The sequence below is a fragment of the Mauremys mutica genome, chromosome 3 (assembly GCF_020497125.1).
Source record: "Mauremys mutica isolate MM-2020 ecotype Southern chromosome 3, ASM2049712v1, whole genome shotgun sequence".
NCBI lineage: Eukaryota > Metazoa > Chordata > Testudines > Geoemydidae > Mauremys > Mauremys mutica.
Window position 1 is genome coordinate 203,919,279 of NC_059074.1, and position 6,301 is coordinate 203,925,579.

Sequence of the window (6,301 nt, forward strand, 5' to 3'; positions counted from 1 at the left end):
CAAAACTCCCATTGACTTCAGTTGCAGATAATCAAACACCACAGTGATGGGCCTGGTATAAGATCACGGAAATTGTAAGCTCTTTGATGCAGAGGTATTGTTTTAATTATATGTGTAAATATAATGTCTAGTGCAATGGGGCCTTGATCTTTATTGGGGTCACTTGCTGCTACTGCAATAAAAATATTAAACAGTAATAACGATAAAGAAATAGAATGACATGGCATGGCATGGCATGGCATGACATGGGAGAAGAAGCAAGAACTGGCTTGATGGCACTATCGTAAAGCAGCACAGATTCATGCACAACCTGGAACTGGGCCATCAGTGCATTGGCTAGTAATGCATGCAAAATATAAAACATAGGGGGAAACTTCTCAAAAGTCATATGAAGTATAAACACAGAAATAAGAGATAGGACCATAGGAATTGCCATTCTGGATCAAACCTGAAGTCCATCTAGTCCAGAATCATGCCTCAGGAGCAAAGAAATAATTGGAGTACATACAATAGTATGCACATACTGCATATGGATGCTATCACATACAGAGGACTGTATGGTAGAGACAACTGACTCTTCACTGACATCATCAGTTGACAAAAATTGCCTAGTCTCTCATCTCCCTTGACTTATATACACAACACATAAACTACTGCAAATAATAGCATTGTGCAGACCTTACATTTTTACAACGTGATAACTGAAGTTTGCAGTGAGCATTTCAACACTGCAGGGCCAGATCCTCAACTGGCATAAATCAGTTTAGCTCCATTGAACAGAGCAATGTCCATTTACACTCACTGTCTGGCCATTTTACTGTATATGGAGATTGTGTAGTTTCAAACGTCCCCAGAGAAGGCATGAGTTCCTTCTGTTCTTCTAGAGCATGATCTTTCTGCTATTATTTATTCAGGTGCTACTTTATGCCTTTTGCATGCTATTGTCCATTGTTCCAACCCTGATTCTTTCTTTGGGAATTGTTGTTGACTTCAAACAGATCATCTACATTTCCTTCTTCTGACTTTGGTAACAGTTTTATAATTAATCCTTTTGATAATCTGATACGTTTTTATATATATTGTGCCCTACTTGGCAGGAGAGCCAGTCTTCCTAAGGGCAATTTGCGGTTGATTGTGATCTGAAACATCAGTTCATATATACAAGTGTTAAATCGCTTATTAAAAATAACAAAAACATGTAATTTATTGTGGGCACTTTTATCGCTATTTATTGGCAGGATAATTATTTGGATCTTTTTATTTTCAAGTGAGATCATGTCTATAGAGGAGGAAATTAAATTAAATGGGTTATTTGATATAGGCAATAGAAGTATGCTTGTCTCTTTAGGAGTTGCTATAAATTATTCTCTGAACAATTTGGGTAAAGATAAATAAACTTGATAGATGGAGTTCTTTTTAAAAAATACAGTCTACTGTTACTTATCTACTTTCAGACATTTATAAATAGCTCTAGTGGTAGTGTTCAATTTTCAATATTTATTTAAAAAATAAAAAATGTTGAAAGTTAGAAAATGCCAGTGACGCTACTTGCTAAACTTTTAAAGTATGTAGTGAATCAACAGGGCCAGATACAGCAATCCTTAAACAGAATTTTATCCAACAGGAATAAACACTACCGGATTAATGTACTTAATATACCAAAAGGAAAAATACCAACATGAGCTCAACACCAAGTGTGACTGTCTTAATGTGCCTTTTAAAAATCTTTCTGAGTTGCAAATTTAAGAGTATGTTATGTGTTTGACCATTGCCATAGACAATGACCCAGAAGTAAAGATAAATTAATAACGCATTGTGGGACTGATCAAAATACTTTTATTTTGTTAGGCGCCACAGTTGTTTACAGGCTCAACATTGCAGGTAAAGTTAGTGGGGAGAGTAGTTTGACTTCTATATTTGGGGGGCAGCTCCAATCAGGCCAACAGGGACGCGCATGGGGGGAGAAATTCCACGCCTGATGGAGGCTTGCAGTTTGACAGGACAACCCCCCAACCCCCATCCCTCCCCCCGAAACTAGGCCCACGGGAGTGAGCCAAATCTACCATTGTCATGTCTACACCAAGAGGCACCATCAAAACTTGGTGAGCTTTCCGGCCATATCCTTCACTTCCACATAGCGACAGAGGCGGTCTGGAGAGATTGTAGTTCTTCAGAGGGCTATGAGGGGCTTATAATAAACTTCCTCCTCTCTTGATCCATTTCTCTCGCCTGCCAGTTTGCCCTGTCGTCCAACCCTTGCTCGCTCCCTCCCTCATCACCACTGTCAATAACCTCTGATGTGCAGAGGCCTGTACTCTAAAGTATCCAAGGAAACAAAAATCCAACTCAGTCTGTTACGTAAAACTGTTTGTAAAAGTCAGCAAAAGCTGGGACAAACCGGACTGTTTAGGTTAATTCAAGAGGAAAGATCTTCAGTGCTCCTGGTAGTCATTGGTTGGCATGACAACAAGCTGAAAGATTCTAAAAATGGGTGGCAATGTGTTTTAATTAGTTAATATTAATGGAATGAGGTTGCCACTCCTTCTTGAACATTGTTTACTTGGGGGACACTAGATGGGAGCAGCAGGATGGGTAGAGTGGAAGAAGCGAGCTTTACCATCATGGGACCCTAGCAACCAACCTGACACTCTTGGGCCTTCATCGTCCTGACCAGACCAGGCCATGACATCTCCACCTTCCCGCAGTCACTCACTACACATCTGTCATTTTCCTTCCTACTGTATTTCTCGTCTTTCCTCCCTCCCTCTCTGTTTGCCTCGGTCGGTCTCTGGCTTAGCCAACAAGACGTCTACACCTCTTGCAACACTGCTCTGAGCCTATAACCAAGAAACGCAGGTAAAAGCAATGCCTTAAGCATGATACAGATAAAAGTTTGCCAGGACTTGGAGTGGATAAGACCCTGTGCTGGGCTTGTGTTTCCTCAGCAGCAAGATCACACATGAGCGTCAGCACCAGAGACAGAAGTTGCGTTTTCTATGTTTACTGATCTCTTTTTTCTCCCCTTTTGTGCGTGTTTGTCTTGTTTTGTCTTAAAGAAAACAGGACTGGACTCCAATAACAAGAGATCCAGACCAACTGAACTAACCTGTTCTCTTTTCTCCTCCCCAAAAAGACAGTTAATATCTTTAACACCATCTAAAGACAGTCATGGAGAGGTTTCTCTCTACAGCTAAAGGGAAAGGGCATAAGGGATATTGTGAAAATGAAAGCCTGACTTACTACTTTACATTTTAAAGGCCGTAACTGCTTTTTCTTGTCTCTTTAATTAAAAGTTTAAAACATTGTATAGTAGTTTTCCCAATGGGAGTCACCAGCGATAATATGAAACAAAACCTCAGACCATACTGCACTGTTTAATGTTGTAACACTGTCCCCGGGTTTCAGCAACGTCTTCTCTTTTGTTGGACCCCAAACACCTTCTGATCAATACAACACTCCTTTTTCTCTGGTTCTTCCCCCACTGCTCCACAACCTACCACTGTTCCTGAGCCAAATTCAAACACAGTGTGAGCAGGTACAATTCCTCTGATTTCCGATTTAAATCAATAGACTTGGGCCTGCTTCTTTACACCCCAGCTCAGAATTTAGCTCCCTCTCTTTAAAAAAGCTCTCCCATGACCCTGAAGCTAACTATTGGCCCATCCCTATTTCCCCTTTCTCAGAGTTTTTGCAAAAGTAACTCCCTCCTTCCAGGGCTTTGGAGCGGAGCCCGGAGCTGGCGCACAGAGCAGCTCCAGAGCAGTGGAGCTGCAGGTTTTTGCCTGGAGCTTGCTCCGGAGCTGGAGCACAGCTCCAAAGCCCTGCCTCCTTCATCACTCCAACCACCTTTCCCACAATAATACGCTGGCCTAATTTCTCTTTGACTATTGGCCTGGCCATAGCAAAGAAATCATTCTTCTGCAGAGAGTTAATAAACTTTTCCCTACTGATGATGGCTCCCTCTGCTTCCTCAGTCTCCTTGACCACACAGGCTTCTACACTGCAGTCACAGTTCTGTCCTCTTGGGCCAACTCCGTAGATGTGAAGACATCTCTGGCTTGATGATATTCCTTCCATTTTTGCCTCTCAACAGAGCTGTCCCTTGGGTAGGGCGAATTGAGGCGACCGCCCCGGGCCCCACGCTTTGGGGGGCCCCACACCTCGATAAAATCAGCACTGTCCCGATATTTGGCCCTTTGTCCCGCATCCCGACCGATGTACAACCGGGATGCCATTTGTCCCGATATTCAGATGAGGAGGTGAGGTGGGAGGTGAGTGGGTAAGCAGGCTGAAGAGGCGAACAGGGAGGCGAGCATCAGGTAGGCAGACAGGAGGGAGGTGAGGAGGCAGACAGGTGGCTGGATGGCAAGGAGGAGAGCAGCGGTCGGGCAGATGGGGGGGGGGCACACTGGACGGATGGTGAGACTAGCGGAAAGGTTGATTTGTCCCGGGCCCCGCACTCCCCTAGGGGCGGCCCTGCCTATCAAACTGTTCTTTCTGCATCTCCCACCTGGGCTCATTCTCTAACATCTGTTCTCTATTCTCTCCCTTGGTTACCATTTTTCATCCTTTAACGTCGCCACAGTTACTCTGCTGACTGTACAAATGAACCGGCTGTATAGTACATTGTCTTGTGACAACTGAAATGACTCTGCCTACACCTTGACCAAGTTAACTGTTTTCAGCTAAATGTCTCAAAGGCAAGAAGTGGGAAGAAAAGAAGCATCCTGTCTTTTATCTCTCTCCCTTCCTTGAGTCCATTCCATTTGCCTTCATGGTCCACAATCTTGGCATTATCCTGGACTCTGTATGGGCTCCACAAACCTGTGCACAGTGGGTTCGCACTGAAGTGCAACTTGCACCTAAAGAACGGGACATATACCCCAAAGTGAATTCCCAGATCCATGGGCATACTTGCATATTCATTAGTGCACCCATGTTTGCATGCTCAGGCCTAACTGGACATCCGCATCAGGCAGCTGGACACACAAATATATATTTAGATGCCTTCACTTCATCTATTCGGTTTATGCACACAACTGCAGTACGTGTGCACTCAAAAGCAAGCACATGAATGCACAGGCAGAAAATGTGCATGGATCTAGGACCTCACTGTATAAAAAAAATCTGACCTTTAACCTCTCTGCATCTCATGCAAATCCCCATCTGCAAAATAATAGTTGTAAATAATTACACCTCAGTAAATGTGAGTTTTAATTAACGCCAGTAAAACACTTTCTGATTCTCAAATGAAGTATTTCTACTTTATTACAAAGAGGTCAATCAACTCAGTATCAATTGTGCTTTGTGTAAAAGTTGCGAGCCCCAGAAAAGGGGACTTTTGGGGCCTGAAGGCTTGTGAATTTTTAATGCATTTGTTCATCCAGTAAAACTTATCACACTAACTACTTTGCCGTTTCTTTAAGGTTCTTATTGATTTCACTGGATTTGGATCAAGCTGCAACTGAACTGATGATACAACTGATCACTGACCTTCTGTAAATTCTCCAAAACCATTAACTTGGAATATCATTGCGCTGATGCTCAAAAATCCCAGGTGTAAGCAGATGCAGTTCAGTGCTTTTCTTCTGTTTGAAGTGACTGGTTCTGGACAACAGATTACTGACTAAGTTTAGAAAACTCCCCACCGTAGACTGAGTTGGAGTTGGTTTGGTGCCCTTAAACAACTTGGCTTAGTGCATGGAGCTCAGACATTCTCATGACCCAATCCCTATTTAAGGACTTTTCCATCTATTTAAAGTGCAAGAATGAAGAAAAAAGAAGTGCTTGAAATTAATTGTGTGGATGACATATATGCACCAAGTATTCCATTTCTTCTAGAAGATGAAATCTTAACTATGCTTAGGATCATAATCAGGGATTCCATGCCTTTTTTTCTTCTCTCCAATTGATACTGGAAAACTAGAACTCCCTATTGGGGGTTACAAAAAGTCACTGATGAGTAAGTAGTTTAAGTCCTTTAAAAATAAAACAAGAAAGCAGCATTCCAGCAAGTTTCTCATACAAGGGGAGGGGAGCACTGGGCCAAAATAAAGACAGCCCTTTAATGGTAAACCTTTTTTTAAACTGGTGTTAAACCACTTCACTTAAAGGAAGGCGAAGAAAAGCAGCTGAATATCTTGATTGTTATCCACAAACCAGGAGGATGAAGCCACCAGTAACTAAAATACAGGAAACTCTAGTCTCCGGTGATAAATAAGAGTCACAACAGCACAGGATGCGTGCAGGGCAGCTCCTTGGGCCAACGGGATCTGAAAGGCAAACAACTTCTGCTCTTTTG

The 6,301-nt window shown here is 42.6% G+C and overlaps 1 protein-coding gene across 1 annotated transcript in view; it reads right to left on the reverse strand.

Moving 5' to 3' along the window:
- Positions 1-6,278, reverse strand: part of LOC123366223 (GDNF-inducible zinc finger protein 1-like) — a 180,569-nt gene extending 174,291 nt beyond the window's left edge. Inside the window, exon 1 of the mRNA XM_045009468.1 lies at positions 5,494-6,278. The gene's annotated coding sequence lies outside the window, so the exon portion shown is untranslated. The remainder of the gene's footprint in view (positions 1-5,493) is intronic.
- Positions 6,279-6,301: the final 23 nt, after the last annotated feature.